At 39.6% G+C, this 13,833-nt stretch overlaps 1 protein-coding gene across 2 annotated transcripts in view; it reads right to left on the reverse strand.

The window, feature by feature from the left end:
* Nucleotides 1–13,833, reverse strand: part of LOC106055084 (zinc finger protein 345-like) — a 71,610-nt gene that overhangs the window by 40,423 nt on the left and 17,354 nt on the right. The gene's annotated exons all lie outside the window — the stretch shown is intronic.

The raw sequence follows: 13,833 nt of genomic DNA on the forward strand, positions 1-13,833 counted from the left end.
AGAAAAAAAAATTGCAGTCATGCACCATCGACCTGTGATTACACTTATTTTCCACAAAAAACAAAATACTTGTTCACATATGTATGTGTACCCATACAATGTTAAAGCTTAGCAGCATATTTTTTTAAAGTGTGGAAATACAGCTTCTGGCACCCATTAAGCTACCATGGAAGTACTGACTTGAACTTCTCTTACAGGTCATAATTTGCATGAAGTTATGTTCTCTGGAGCTGAATCAGCTTCTGCACTAAATAGTGAGCTGATGGTATTGAAAACTGTTTTTTGACTTCTTAAAATTTGCCTTTATAAATTCCATAATTAAGGAATCCAAAATAAGTCTGGTACTATTAAACCATTTCACTAGAAATATTTTCACCTTTCAACAAAGGAAAATGACAAAACCTGTTTTCACCTGCTGGCCTGGAGAAATTGGAAAGCCTTGTTTGAAAAGATTTAACATGCATTACATAAGCAAGCAGCCCATTGCAATAGCTGCCATGAAAAACATAAAAAGTCTTCCACTCTTCATTAGAAATATTAGTTTGGGAAAAGTAAAGGTAGTTGGTCGTTGTGCTGGCCACATGACATCCTCGTTAACCAAAGAAACATGACCTTTACATCATCTGCCCTATAGATCACAAGGTCTGAGAGGGAAACTTTTAAAATATTTTTTGTTAGTGTTAATGCGAATTACTTTGTGTTCTTAAGAATGAAAAGAATGTCTTGCAGCATCTTAGTCTCTCATCTGTCCCTTGACTTTCGTCATAGGGTGCTGTGACAGGTGCTGTGTTACCGAATCCCTCCACTTTTCACCAGCTGTGACTTAGCACAGGGGTTCTCAACCTGTGGGTCGCGGCAGAGTGGGGGAATATAAAAAAGGGGTCGCCGAGCTTAAAAGGTTGAGAACCGCTGTCTTAGCAGGTCCATTCTTTTATTATCCAGCCAGCTTTTCTTTGGATGACCCCACCACTGTACCATGAAGAATAACTTTTTGTAGTGAGTCATGTCCGGATCTAACAAAGCATTGGGGTTTATTAAAAGAAATTTCTATAAATCAAATAAGAACATAAAACTAAAATGTTATTTAACCTTGGTTAGGCCAATAATAGAATATGCATCCTCTGTTTGGGACCCCTCAACTCAAGAAAACATTAGGAAAGTTTAGGAAACTGGAACAGACACAAAATAGAGCAGTGAGATTCATCACAAACGAATAATCACATTTGACTAGAGTAGACCTATCACCTTTAGTAAAATCACTCAATTTAGAAAGACTTCAGGACAAGACTTAAAAGTAAAGTAGCAATTATACATAAAACACTGAACCATAATCTTCAAATACAAAAACAAAATTTAATAAAGATAAAGGCACATTCCTCGTCCCATATGCTAGGACAAATTTGTACAAATACTCCTTTTTCCCTAGTGCTATTAGAGCATGGAATGGATTGCCTCAGCTAGCTAGGAAAACCAGTGACTTGGCAGAATTTAAGTCATTGGTTAATATGCATGACGCGTAGGACGTAATCATCTTCTTTTTTGAAGTAACGTCTGTATTATATAAGATAAGATGTCTTACAATATGATCAAACCAGTTCAGCTTTCGTCTCTTCATAGTATTCAGGACTTGTTCCTTTTTGCTAGGCATAATCTTATCTTATAAAATGCAGACTTATTACTTTAAGAAAAGAAGAAGATTACGTCCCACGCGTGTAATGTTCCTAGGTCAATATAGTCATGCACGGTAACTGATGATTTCTGCTAAGTAGCCTACAGTTGTAATTTAACTTGGAAGCTGGTGTTAGTCTTCCAGGGGTTCCACTGTCCCTGGTTGTGCGGTATGTGCGCTAGACTGTCGTTGTGTCGTCTTGCTGCCTTCGTCCTGCGCGAGATTTGGTCTAAGTTTGATCCGAAACACGTAGAACCATTTACAGTTTAATCATGACGGCTGATGGCAAACTCAAGTGGTTTTTCTTCTTTTTTTTTTTAAATTGTTCCTCCATCTCATGTTGTATGTTTGACCCTAAATTAGTCAACTTTTAGTAATTATCAGTTTAAAAGTATAAATATAGTAATTTATGTGTTTATGCTAAAGTCATATAATTGTAGATGTATGACGTTTTTAAAACTTGGATCTTTGTCTACTAGTGAAATGGACGACCGAAGTGATTCCGAGGAAATTCAGTCAAGCCATTGAAATATTCAGTCAAGCATCAACGCTCGTCTGGCCACCCATCAGTATGCAGTGCCCCAACATCTGCGCCGTGATCTACTGACACACGTGACTCAGCTGATGACACAGGTCAACGGTTGTCAATCTACAAGGGACAGTACTAGTACTCGCAAATATGTGCGCGAGCTACTGACACACGTGACTAAGCTAAATGGCACAGGTCAACGGTTGTCAAGGGACAGTACTAGTGCACGCCAATATGACCTGATATGGTCATGTGATCGAAATCCTACGTGGACCAGAGACAGTGTGTAAGGCAGTTCGTTAGTCCAGCACAGCGAGCTAGGAGACCGGCACAGTTCGTCGACCGCGAAGTCAGTCCATGTACAATGGAATCCTCGCGTGAAAAGTACGAGTCCAGGTTGAGGTAGACAGTAGCCCGAATACGCTGTTCTGCCTCAACGTGGAGCCCGGGTGGAAACGGTTACTTGAGGGGGTAACTAGGCTAAATGAAAGGCAAAACAAAACTCCCGTGGGAGTGTCCAAGGGTACGCGAGAGTGAACCCATCGCACGGTGCGGAGTTGAAAGAGAGCTCTCACGACCCTGTCGATAATCCATGCGCCGTTCCTCAAGGGACCGTTACATTAATGGCGAGTTCCCCCATGGTTAGCTTGGTATAACAAAGGAAGATGGCGGAGGCTCCCGGTAAACTCGGTCCTTTGGCCATGTCTAGCCCATACGTCTAGAGGCTAGTTATGTCGGAAATGGTATCTGGAAATTTAGGCACCGGATATTTAGGCACCCGGATAATTAGGCACCCGGAAATTTAGGCACCGGATAATTAGGCACTTTTTGACAAGGCGGAAAATTAGGCACCGGATAATTAGGCACTCTTTAATTAGCGACCTTAATTTTGAAAGTATTTTTTAAATGTTAACGTATATGTTATCCTTAGGCTATGGGCTATCGGTGACGTTATAAAAAAAAGAGCAACTATAACGATTCTTACTGAATTTTCATGATATAAAAGAAAAGCTGACAAAACGAGGAAAAAAATGACAATCGTGAGAATGTGTGGAAAAAATGACTCCGGATTAATAGTCATTATAAAATATAGACCTCACAGGATTCAGGGAAGGAGAGGTAGAGTTGATTCTCCTCTCATTGCTTCCTGACCTTACCCCTTCCTCCTCTACGCATTCCCACTAAAGGGAGAGGATTTGTGGCGGGTAGATGTTGAACTAGGTCGTGAAAATGACGCAATGAGTCTCAAGGCTACACACTGGAGTACAGGGCAGGGTACAGCATTGAACATAACTGCTAAAATGGAAGTCTGGAGAAAATTGTCTTCTTATAGTGGGAATGGAAATGAGCAGGATGGATTTGCGCGCGTTACTTATAGGAATTAAATATGTTGATAAACTAAAGTAGTATACATATTTTATAATACCATTAATATCTATTATCAACACTCCTTCTTTTCTATTGTTAATGGGTAACCCCTTCAGGAAGATCTATTGTGTGAGTGTATAGGTGTGTTACGTCCTTCAAATGTGGTAATTAACTTTTATTGGATATATATATATATAATGTAAATGTATGTAAAATAATATTTATATAAATTGCAATGGAAATCGCAAAACGGCTAGAAATTACGATAAAATATAATGTTTTAAAAATTTAAAAAAAGTTTATGGAAAAGACAGATGAGTTAAAAATTTAAATATCATTTTTTTTTTAATATTGGTCTCTTATTAATACTTATTCTGCTTATAGAAGATTGTTGATGTTCCAATTTAACCCCGCCTTCTCTATCAAAAACCAAATATATTTATTACAATTTTCGAGAAGGTATGATTCCTCCATTCCTTGTGTGTTCAGTAGGCCTACCTTATACAATTTTTTTTTCTTCAGAATGAAAAAAAAAAACAACGACAAAAAAGGTTTCATACACACATTATTAAACACACACACACACACACACATATGATTAAAAAACAACACTCGTTTCCTTAACATTCAACACTGCCAATGAAATTTAACTATCTTCAATTCCCTTATATATATATATATATATATATATATATATATATATATATATATATATATATATATATATATATATATATATATATTATTTTTATTACTTTTTTATTATTATGATGGTTTTAACAGAAATGTGTCTACCAAAGTTTTTGGAAGGCCTCTAAAATATAATCCCCAGACTTCCATTCGAACACCTTTGTGTTTCCATACCCTTTAGTCCAGTGTGTAGCCTTCAGATTCACTACGTAACTTTTACGACCAAGTTTACGTCTACCTGCGAGAAATCCTCTCATTTAAGTGAGAGTGTGTGCGCCCCCCGCCCCGCCCACCCCATTTTAAGAGTACGACCCCTCCCTTTCCCACAAGCAGAGGGCGATTGCGATTATATTTATCACCAACACTCCCCGACATAATAAAAATATTTTATAATACTTTTTAATCATAAGAATTTACATTAGTAACTAAATATTCACACAAATTGAATAATCATCAATTTAAAAAACTAGCCATTCAACCTTAGGGGTTGGTGATGGACGGAAGCAATGAGCGGAGAATCATCTCTACCTCCCCTCTCCTGAATCCTGTGATGTCTATATTATATAAACTCAGGAGTCATTTTTTTTCCACACATTCTCATGATTGTCATTTTCCCCATTCTGTCAGCTTTTCTTAAGTTAGAATCGTTATAGTTGCTATTTATTATAACGTCACCGATAGCCCATAGACTAAGGATAACATATACGTTAAAATTTTAAAACTACTTTCAAAATTAAGGTCGCTAATTAAAGAGTGCCTAATTATCCGGTGCCTAATTTTCCGCCTTGTCAAAAATTGCCTAATTATCCGGTGCCTAAATTTCCGGGTGCCTAATTATCCGGGTGCCTAAATTTCCGGGTGCCTAAATATCCTGTGCCTAAATATCCGTAAATACGCGGTGCCTAAATATCCGGTGCCTAAATTTCCTAAATTCAAAGCACATTACTTGTTCCACATGCTAGGACAAACGTGTACAAGTGCTCGTTCTTCAATAGTGCTACTAGAGCATGGAATGGGTTGTCTGAATCAGCCAGGAAAAGCAATGACTTGGCAAATACTCAATCACTAATCAACTAGCATAACTGTATTCTCACAGGCCGTAATAATATTTTCTTTTGAAGTAACGTCTGTCATTCATCAGATAAGACAGGCGCAGTTGAAGAAAAAAAAAATTAAGACCCCAGAGAACCTGATTTTTATGAATAAGTTGTGGCAAAATATGCAGGTCGCAACTGGGTCTGCTTGGCCAAATTAAATGCAGCATTCACACTTAGTCACATAATCTTGGGAATCAAAGGGAAAGAGATGAGTATGAATGAAGTTACTATGAAGCAAGCAGCTCGTGATCTCGTATGATGTAACCTTATCTCACTGCTCGCTGCTACAACACAGCTGACCAGAGATTGATGTGCTGTTAATGCGCAGACTCCCATTGTTGCAATAGGCCTACTTATCCATACTCGCCCCATCTCTTCTTTTGTGTTTGGGGGAAAAAAAAGAGGGTGCGAGTCAACACCTACGCAAGAGACGGAGGTCGGTCTGCACGACTGGTTTAAAGTCTCCGAGATTGTGGGCGCTTAGCTGGACCTCACAGACCTCTAAACTTCAATCAACTACATTTTATAATAATGGGGAAAAGAAAGGGGGAGAACAACAAAAGAAAAACATTTTTAAAAATCGTTAGGAAGCATAATTAGACTTTTTAAAAACTGAATTTGTGGAACTACTCAATGAAAGCCAACACGCGTTCTCTCCCTTGTTTTTTAGTGTTTAAAAAAAGTATTCCTTTCAGACCTAGCCATTTATAGATCAGATGATGCAAAGGCCATCTGTTTTCAGGGCCGCATTTAAGGGAGACCCATAAAAACAAATGAATTACAAACAAAAAAAGCGACCCGTTCAGAAATGAGAATTCGATGGAGTGTTCAAAATATAAGAATAAATAAAATAAAAAATTGACCTAGTTCCCGAAAGTCGGTGTTCAGTTATAAGAATCTACATTACATCCTCCATAAAAAAATAAAAAAAACATACTCGAATTATGACGGGTTAGTAACTGTTTTTTTGTCAAACATTTTATACGGATTTTTACCACCTACACTTTAATCTTACGTCGGCTGGCAAACATTGTCGTGATTAAGAAGTGCCCGCTTGTTGCATGCCCATATATGAGTCATTAATAATATGTAGCCTGAATGTAGCTCCGGATTTACGGCAGTGCCGAGTGCGACTACCAAAAGCCTTACCATCCACAAACTTCAAGACTATAGGCCCACACTTTTTAAAACTAAAATATGCATTTTATTATTTTTAAAATAAGATTAAATGTAAAAGTAGGCAAACTATTTCTTTCTTCTAAAATATGACATCCATTTTGGATGTAAAAGTACGGTAGTTTTATTCATATTAATCATAAGTGGATCCTTTTAAAGCTTTTCGAAAAAGTGTAGGGGGCCTTAACAAAATCCTGCACCGGGGCCTCCACGTGCTTTAATTCGGCCCTGTCTGTTTAAAAAGCCGACGCCTAAGCACAACAACCAATCGTCATTACCCCGCCCCATTAATGCCATGTACACATTTGAGTTTTGTAGACACAGGAGTCATAATGATCACGAATTTAGAAATACCTGTCTTCAGAAATTCTTGCCTGAGACCTCTCAAAAACCAAGTGCTTCACAACACATGTAGTAATTACCCCTTTTTAGAGCAAATAAGGTAAAATGGAGCTGGGGGTGGTAGCTATTGCACCCACCCACGTTCCCCTGTATCGACCTACTGACCTTTATACTGTTACGAAGTGTCCAGTTGGGTTGATCCATCGACCAGTTCAGTCTTAGTCTTACAACTTCATCCCGCGTCACAGACGTCTGCAAGTCTATCGTCACGACCTTCTATGGCAGGGGTTCTCAACCTGTGGGTCGCGACCCGCTTGGGGGTCAATTGACGATTAGCCAGGGGTCACCAAAGACCATCGAAAATATGGATTGTTATTGTCTATTCTTATATTGCTGTATGTGTGTGTGTGGGAAGGGGTCGCGGCACAGTTGGGGATTGTAAAAAGGGGTCGCCGAGCATAAAAGGTTGTGAACCGCTGGTCTATGGCGTAATCTTCTCCTTTGCTTGATTTTTATTTCTGGTAGCGCTAACATCGAAGAAAAGTTAGTCACGGAGAGTTCCTGATGCTGTCGTTCCCGAGCGGGTCCTTCGCGATCAGCTCAGTGCAAAACTTCATCGTAATTTCATGTAGGCCACGGCGAGTCGTGCAATACGTTAATGGACTTGACTTACCCTAGCACCCCTTTCCCAAAATAAACTATTCCTAATCAAATCTTGGCTTTTTTGTTATCAAACAATCGTTATATTAATTACCAACACTGATTGATTGACACACTACTAATTACCTACAATATTTGATTGGTACATTATCTAATTAGATCTACTTACACTCATTGAGCTATAAATTGTGTGCCAATTATTATTTTTGAATCTTCGTTTCTAAGACATTTATTATAAACTTGTTATCTTGTCCCTGATTGGATATTCTTACTCCCTCACCCCTAGCGACGTCACTAAAAACTTGACACTCAGACTTGGCAGGTATCAAGAGTTGTCTGCATTGATGGGCAGACGTCCGATGACCTTATTCTGTTCCCTATGTGTACTAGCAAAAGGTCATGGTTATTAATGGTTGGAGATCTCGTGGCATAGGCCTACTTAATGTTGCTTTGTCAGAGACGCGCAATCTTTCCAACCTAATAGGCCTAATATTACGATACCGCTACTACAATAAATTATTTTTAAAAAAATATTTTTAAATAGATCTATATTTTCCGGTGATGAAAAAAGCGAAAATTAAATTTCTAACATGTAGCCCATTCTTATTACAAATAGATGAAATATCCCCCCCCCCCCTTTTCCAAAAACAAGTCTTAGATTCTTGACTAGATCTAGGTCCATAACTTAATTTAACACTTAAAACAAGTCATCGCTTGCTATTTTAAGATTCAGAGTAAAGTGGATCTTGTTGCGTACCCTTATCTTCTTGTCTTATATATTACAAACGTTACTTCAAAAGGAAGATAATTACGTCATATCACGTGTCAATCTAGTACCAAGTGTCTGCAGTCAACCCCGCAACGTGTCATACAGCCCAAAAGTATCTCCGTGCTTCAGCACAGCCATCGCGTGTGTCCATTAGCGCACGAGTTTCTCGTCAAAATAATGCCAACATTGGCAAGACTGCACTGGGTCGGAAATAAGGAAAGTAATTCAAGACATTATAATAGATTAATGAAGGCCTGCTGACCACTGTAAAAAAAAAAAATATTATTATCACAATACCACTATGTCCTCAGTGCTTGCAAAGTCCTTCTTTTAGAGAAAGTTACCAAGAAAAAGAAGAGGCAGGCAGAGAAAGCGATTAGGTTGAGAATGAAAGGTATACCTGACCCCCCCCCCCAGTCCCAGTCCAAAAAGTCCGACACGCCTTTCCACATCAGAGACAAGTGGCGGTCCTTTTGTGGCTGTTACAGAATAGAAATAGGAAGAACCCTCGTGGTCTGCGCGGTCTCCAGCCGCTTTTAACTAGTGGGGTCTGAGAACTTATCTGGAGCTCCAGGGTCACGCCTGTCCGTCAACTAATTAGTTCACCGGACAAGGAGTTTGTCGACAAACAGCTCACGTGACAAATGGCGCGAAAAGCATACAGGGTCATTACTACGACGAGAGAGAGGGAAAGAGAGAGAGAGGAGGGGGTAAGAGAGGAAAAACGAGAGATAAATAGGGAGCCAGTGGCGTAGCTAGGGTGGGAGAGGAGGAGGGAGAATTTGAAAATACCCCCCCCCCCGGCCCCCATTTGAAAAAAATGGGGGGGGGGGCAAATAATCGTTTTTACATTAATATTAAACAGTACGCAAAATGCAGGGGCCCCTAAAGAGGTCAAGCCCCCTCCCCCCCCCCCAGCATCCAAATGATGGCAAATTCTTAGCTACGCCACTGGATAGAGTGAATGAATGAAAGAGAGAGAATTAGAGATAAAGAGGAAAAAGAAAAAGAGAGAGGGGAAGAGAAAGAGAGAGATTGGAGCCCCTCCACAAAGAGAATCTTTCGTCACCATTATACAAACAAATATTCGTGTCCCTAATGACACTCGCCCAGGGCCCCGCCCAATGCTGAGACCGCCATTGATATATGCTATCTTCATTTTTTTTTAAAATAAAGTTTTGTAGAAACAAAGGGAGGAGACTAGAATCAAAGCATATCAAACGACGAGAGAGAGAGAGAGAGAGAGAATAAGAGGAAGAAAAATATAGATGATGATATTGTGTTTATGTGTATGTGTTTGTATGTAGAGTTATTCCCCTTGGTAAGAAAGCTCATACTGTGTTGTGCGTAACCTGTATTATAGAGAGTGTGTCATGAAAGAGTCTGATGTATCCAGCGTGTAGTCTTCTTAAGTGTTATATTAAAGCCAGGGGTTCTCAACCTGTGGGTCGCGACCCCCTTGGGGGTCGATTGACGATTTGCCAGGGGTCGCCTAAGACCATCGAAAATATGGATTGTTATTGTCTATTCTTCTTTCGCTGTATGTGTGTGTGGGGGGGGGGGGTCGCGGCAGAGTGGGGGATTGTAAAAAAGGGGTCGCCGAGCATAAAAGGTTGGCTGAGAACCGCTGTATTAAGCTAATGAGTGTACATTTTTTTTAAGCTAACAAGAGAGAAGGATAGAAAGAAAAAGAGAGAGAGAGAGATCGGAACCCCGCCACAAAGAGAATCGTCATCTTCAGCCCATCCAACAAATATTCGTGCTCCTAAAGCAGGGGTTCTCAACCTGTGAGTCGCTACCCCCTTAAATTGGGGGGGGGGGTCAAATGACGATTTTCCAGGGGTCGCCTAGGACCATCGGAATTATTTTTTTTCTAAAAAACGTGACTTAGTGCAAAATGTACTTTTTTTTTTTTTTACTATAATGGACCTCATTCACCAATCGTAAACAAACAACATTTAGTCACGTGATCTTATATTGATAAAACAACGAAATAAAACTGTCACGTGACAACCATCATGAATTAAACATGAGATCGTAAATTATATAGAAGAGATAGAGCACCACGTGGCTAAATGTTGTTTGTTTACGATTGGTGAATGAGGTCCATTGTCCATTTGCTAATAGATATTGCAGACAACTGAATCCAAACCATTTCAAACTTTTAATTGTCAGAGCATAAGTATTTTGTTACAGTTGAAATCATGGGCGTAGCCAGGATTTTTTTTCGGGGAGGGTTTTGGGGGGGGGGATTCCCCCGAAACCCCCCCCCCCCACGCGGAAAAAAATTATATATATATATGTGTGTGTCTGTACATTATTAATCTTTATTACATTCTGACCCCTTCGGAAGACATTTATTGCTTATTGTAGACTCCCCGCCCTTGCTAGCAAGGGGGTCTGGGGGAGTTCGCAGCGCTCCCCCAGCGCGGGGCGAAGCCCCGCCGCCGAGCACTATTTCTGGTATTGAAAGCCAACAAAATGCATATTCTGAGGTATCTACAGTGCATTATCTTGCTATTAAAAAGTTTTATTTCAAAAATCTAATGTGCTATTCTTACTGACTTAGACCCTCTCGCGCCGTATTTTCCGGCAAGCTGTTTCCGCGTAATTCATTTTGTGTGAGAACATGTCCCGCAAAACCTCATGCGACGCTCTGTCACAACCTTACTAAGGATTCGACTCCCAGTTCGGCATATGATTTCTTTGATTTAGACCCGATCTCTATGACTGACTCCTAAAATCTGTCTTAGCCACCTTTGTTGAGACACATTTAATGATTTTCAATTTCGGCAGAAGACTACTCACACTTTATTAATGGAGCCCAAGCCACTGGTAGAAATTTGTAACCTTTCTTGACTACGCTCTTGGAATTACATGCCTGTATTTTGCTTTAGATTTTATATCGAAAAGGAAAGTTTTTTCGTCAAATCATCTGTTGAGGGGTTTTAAACTAAGAAATCTATGGAGTTCTTTTGTTTTGTTTTTAATTCAAAACATCATTTAGCTACGATCTTAGAATTTGGTGACTGTAGTTTGCTTTAAAATAATATTGAAGAGAGAGGTTTTCAACTCTAAACGCTCTGTAGGGGAATTTTAAACTCAAAACCATCTGGAGGGGTTTTAAACTTTAAAGAAAAAGCCATCTGGAGGAGGGGAATTTAAACTCAAAACCCCTTTGGCTACGCTCATAGATTTTATAGTGTGTAATTTGCTTTTTTTTTATATTGAAGAGGTACTTTTTAGCTTCAAACCCCAACTGGAAAGGGGGGGGGGTTAACTCAAAACCCCTTTGGCTACGCTCATAGAATTTTGAGTGTGTAATTTGCTTTTTTTATATTGAAGATGGGGTTTATCGTAAATTTTGGAGGGGGTTTTTAAATCAAAATCTTCCTCAACTGTGCTGTTGGAATTTGGGGATTGTTGTTTGCATTTTTTTTTTGTTTTGTTTTATAGAAGAGGGGGATTTAACTGCAAAAACCTCTGGTAGGGGGTTTAAATTCAAAACCCCCTGTAGGGGGTTTAAACTCAAAGCCCCCTAGTAGAGGGATTTGTATCTCAAAACCCCCTGATAGGGGTTTTTTAAATCTCAAAACCCCCTGGTAGGGGGATTTAAACTCAAAACCCCCTGGTAGAGGGTTTTTAACTCAAAACTGCCTCGGCTGTGCTGTGGTAAGTGATGATTTAGTATTAAAATCTCACCTAAAATAAACAAAATGAAAGCAAAAATCAGTCACTTAATTCCGTTCCCCCCCCCAGGGGGGGGGGGAATTTCATTTCGGGGGGGGTTTGAACCCCAAGAACCCCCCCCTGGCTACGCCCATGGTTGAAATGACTGTTAATCAAACGGTGTGACGAGACGCAACGTTAAACCAGTGCGGAATCAAGAGATTTTATTTCCATGGGGAAGATTTACGCATGTAATTGAAAACCACATCCGTTTATAATTAGCACTACACAATTATTGTAAAGGCTATTCTAGAAATTTCCCATGTAAATGAGCGTTAAGAAAAGAAAATCTAATGACGATTTTTTTACGCGTTGATTTATTTCATGGTTAACCACAATGGGTCATTTGTAATGACGTTCTATTATCAGAATCGATGAATCTGAACAATATGAAAGTCATTTTGATATCAAACATCCGAGCCGACAACGATGAAATACTGAGTCAAGAAAGCCCAAACTTGACTGCTGGCAAATAAACAAAACATGGCAGTCGTCGGATGATTGAAACTTCTTATTTCTTGGCCGTCAGAATTGCTAGAGCAATGAAACCTCACATCATAGCTGATGATTTGGAGGCGCGGTGGCTGAGCGGTAAAGCGCTTGACTTCCAAACCGGGGTCCGGGGTTCGAGTCCTGGTGAAGACTGGGATTTTTTTATTTCTGGATCTTCGGGCGCCTAAGCTCTAATGGGTACCTGACATTAGTTGGGGAAAAGTAAAGGCGGTTGGTCGTTGTGCTGGCCACATGACACCCTCGTTAACTGTAGGCCACAGAATCAGAATCTGCCCACAAGGTCTGAAAGGGAACTTTACTGTAGTTGATGACTTACTGTTGCCAGTGACCAAATATATTGTTCGAGTAGGCCTAATGATTGGAGCCGAATTTCTTAGATCTAAATTTAGTTCAAACTCGTATCTAATGATAGAAATGCTGTCTAGTGATTTATCGGTACGATAATCCTGGACATTATATAAAACTCTGGGTCCCTTCTGGGGCATAGGCCATCTACTGCCTTCCTCCAGGCATCTCGGTTCTGGACAAATCTCTCCAACTGTCCCAACATCTTACCTATCTGCTTAGCGTAGGCTTCCAAATAACGGCGCCATCTATTCTTTGGGGGTTCCAGGTGAAGGCTAGTATTGTAATGTTGGATGCAGACTTATGAAAGGTGTGTGCGACGATCACACTTGCCGGAGATTATTATTATCAAACTTGACAAAATTCAATGAAATGAAGAAAGAAACATCTCTCTGTATTTTTCTTAAACTTCTTTAATACTACCTACTTCTTCAACTTTCACATCAAATTAACTTCTCAGTTCAATCACAACTTGACTTGATACTTCATAAATAAAACTTAAAGATACATGAAACTTCACTTAGTATAACTTCAACTAATAAAACTTTAATTAATGGACCCGCTAATATTACAAAGCTTATAAACATTACTAATCGAGGACTGAGTGAGGACCCCGTCTTCCCGTCTAACTGACTTTCCCTTCATTTTTACCTTTCTTAATCGTACATTCCAGAATCATGGAAACTTCTCCCCTAATTATTTTAGTAACTTTGACCTTCTAGAAGCTGACGTGTGCTATTTTTTTTCCTTAACCTCTTTCTTTGATTGGATACCTAAAATTAACTTGTTTACGCTGGACACTTGCACTGATTTGACCCACTAGCGGATCCAGAACTTTGGAGTGGGGGGGGGCGATTTTTTTCCAAACCCTAACCCTAAAGCCCAGTAAACCCTAACCCTATGCATAAACGTGCGTACAGCATATATATATATATATATATATATA

This window comes from Biomphalaria glabrata, chromosome 7 (assembly GCF_947242115.1).
Source record: "Biomphalaria glabrata chromosome 7, xgBioGlab47.1, whole genome shotgun sequence".
NCBI lineage: Eukaryota > Metazoa > Mollusca > Gastropoda > Planorbidae > Biomphalaria > Biomphalaria glabrata.